Here is a 3,348-nt window from a genome sequence, read left to right as displayed (position 1 = left end):
TTTTATTAACCATTCTATTGGGAAGTGTTTTTTAATGGTATTTTAGGGTGGGAGGGAAATAGGAGAACTAGGATCTAATATGTCCTGTTATGCTTTTATCTATTAATATTCATGTTTGATTTTATTGTTCTTTCTTGCTGTTGCTCACATCAATCCAATATAGCGAGAGGCGGGATACAAATTATTATTATTATCATTATTATTATTATTATTATTATTATTATTATTATTATACTCCTGGCTGGAAGAAGAGAGAGAATGAAAAACAGTCGTGAAAGAGGCTCAACAGACCACCCCTAAGCCAGATGAGAGCTGCGGCAACTACATGCCGTGGCCCTGATCTCGCCTTTCTGTGGTGCAAAAAGGAGTTAGAAAAAGTGGGTCCTTTTTGTGCCCCAGAAAAAGCTTCTGGTGCACCCCTTTTCTATGCTCCTTTGGTACTGTGTCATGTAGACACAGCACCAGAGGAACGCTATGATGCTGCACGCAGTGTGAAGTGGTGCATGGCATCACACTGCCATGAGGGTGGGGGCAGAGTGTGCATCATGTGAACACCATGCCATGAGTCTGCCCCAGGCCAGTCTTAATGGCCAGTCTGTACAGGCGATTAATCTTCTTCTCCATGATTGCTCCCAGTGCCATATATTCCCTTCTTGGTACCACATTCAGAACTGTGGCACCCAAATTGTTCTATTCAATCTCTCCACACCCTATTAAAAACATTAGAGCTTGAAATTTTACTTTTTTAAAGTAGTGTGTTAAACATTTTTTAAAAACTGTTGCCCTTACTCTCCACTCACACTAACACTTGCCATTGCTTGATACTAGTCAATTGTTGTTTTGTGCCTTCAAGTCATTTCTGACTTATGATGACCCTAAGGTGAACCTATCATAGGGTTTTCTTGGCAAAATTAGTTCAGAGCAGGTTTGTCCTTGCTTCCCTCTAAGACTGAGAGAGTGTGACATGCCCAAGATCACCCAGTAGGTTTCCATGCTGAGCCACCTACACAAGGTGATCCTGCCCATTTGAAATAGAGCAGCAGCACAACTTTGGAACAAATTAACATTTCCATCGTATACCTACCCTATCCAGGATGCCAAGAGAAAAGTTCTCACTTGGAAATGTAAAAGGAACACAAATAATTAGCAAACACTTCTCTCAACATTTATGGAACACTTGATTTAAATTGTTATCCATTAATTCAATATGCTTATGATGAAAACACAAAGACTAGTGTTCCAGATAGAGGGTAGAATGGCAAAAATAAGTGCAATTTGAAGGAGGAGGATTGTGATTTAGATTTGTACTGTTCTATATTATTATGGACTCTTATAACTATAATTCTTTAAATGGCAGTGGGAAAGCTCAACAAAAATTTATTTTAGATCATTCCTTTCTTTCTCTCTTTTGTTGTCGTAGAATTAATTGTTGGGGAGAGGGATAATAGAGGATGGGACTACTGTTCATTTTGCTTAATGTTACAATTTAATAAATAAAATATTTTTTTAATTAAAGAAAACTGATCTGGAAATTTTAAAATTGCACTATTAAGGCCATATTTACCTTCAAGTTCAATGCCTTTCTATTTTACATTTCCTTGTTCAACTGACCTATGTTTAAAGCACGATTTTTCTCAATGAATTCTTGTACGTTTTCATAATAAATTTTACAGAAAGCCATACTCTTAGCTGCAGTCCACTGAAATCAAACTTCTGAACTGAATTTACATGACTTTGAAAAACTTCAATAAAACTGTCAAGGAAAACCATGTGGATGAAAATATGTTTTACCACTACAATACATACATTCCCTCAGGTTAGCAAAGTAAAACATTGTGCTCAGGATTTCTCACTCATTCTTCCAGCTTATTCTATGTCTTTTATTAGAAGCACTGAATTGAGCTAAATAGACTTATATGTGACTAGTGTCTTTGTTCTTTAAAAGCTTGTAATAAGTTATTTCCAAGGTTTGGGATAAAATTGATTGAATTTGCATTTCCCTACATACTTCTAATGCTGCAGTTTGCTCTCACCTGAACTCAACAAAGTGTTATGATTGTGGAGAGGGGTGAAAGTAGGAGGTCTCTGTGACCTACCCTATGATCAAGACCATCCAATGGGTCTTTCCCCCTGGTTTCTTGAGGTCAGGAGCCTAAATCCAATTATTTGTCTCACTATGGTAGACCAAATGAATGAATATAAATTTGCTAAGGTCTTGTCTACACCAGGAAAAAAATCCCTACGCACCTTGATTCTTGTCTTGTAGCAACACACAGCCTATGACTATATGAGCAGTAAAAGCACTTCTTTTAGGCTATAATGTGACTTTTAAAAACTCACTTCTTGCTCTGCAATTTCCAGGAAAATCTGATCTTTTTTACATATATCCATCTGCATTAGGGTGACAGTGGGATAGATTGGTGTGTGGCAAGCATTGCCTCAGTGCCGCTTGCTGAGCACTGGGGCTGCCACATGTTCCTTAGACAAGACAAGCCAGACTGAAAAATAATAAGTTTCTTTCTCTTCAGGGCTGCCACTAACTGCCTTCCCAGAGATCAGAACAAGGTGCCCAGCCATGAGATCAATGATGAGGTTTGTCGACTGAGCTACCACTTCACCACTGAGTGCCTCATTCTGACCTCAAATCATGCAACTTGGCCAGTTGGGCTCTTCTATGGAGGTGTTTGGCTAGGAAAATGGTGGTCCCAAGGAAATGGAGGGGGGAAAGCTGATTACTGGCTTGAATTTGGGCAGGAGAAATGTGCAGACACCATTTCAGTTTCCATGTGGTATATTATGAGTAGGTGTGGTGGTAACTGGTTGAATTTGGGGCAGAATATTGGGGCAGCTGGATTAATTTTGCTAGACAAGCTCTAAATGAACACTACCACAAATTATACAGTCAAGTTTCCCACATTTGGGGAAATCGCAGGGGTCAGCACACCCGGAGTGCAGTGGATGCACTCCATTGCGCAATGGATGCACCTTAGTGATGATGGTGCCTCCCCTGCCAGGTTGCATTGATTCAATTAATCTACTCAATTTGGGACTAACCACTGAACCTAAAGAACTATGCAAAGACCATCTCAAGGCTATCTGGCAGCTTCAGAGAACAATAACTCAGTGTCCAATTGTGTTATATTTTCATACAGATACCCAAGAACACACTAATTAGATTGGTTATGAAGGATGATAGCTGTACATCAGTTTCAAAGTTTCTCAGAAGGCATCTCCAAGAGAAACAATCCTTTCCTTATTTCATATATAAAATATGGGTGGGAATTATGAAGCCTTCCAGATTTTGTTGAACTGAATCAGTCCCCACCTTTGGCTGTGCTGGCTAGGACT

At 39.2% G+C, this 3,348-nt stretch overlaps 1 pseudogene; it reads right to left on the bottom strand.

The window, feature by feature from the left end:
* Positions 1–2,868: 2,868 nt before the first annotated feature.
* LOC121927397 lies at positions 2,869–3,021 on the bottom strand (annotated as a pseudogene).
* Positions 3,022–3,348: the final 327 nt, after the last annotated feature.

The sequence above is a fragment of the Sceloporus undulatus genome, chromosome 3 (assembly GCF_019175285.1).
Source record: "Sceloporus undulatus isolate JIND9_A2432 ecotype Alabama chromosome 3, SceUnd_v1.1, whole genome shotgun sequence".
Lineage (NCBI taxonomy): Eukaryota > Metazoa > Chordata > Lepidosauria > Squamata > Phrynosomatidae > Sceloporus > Sceloporus undulatus.
Note: the sequence above shows the minus strand (reverse complement) of the source record. Positions and strands in the feature narration are given on the sequence as shown.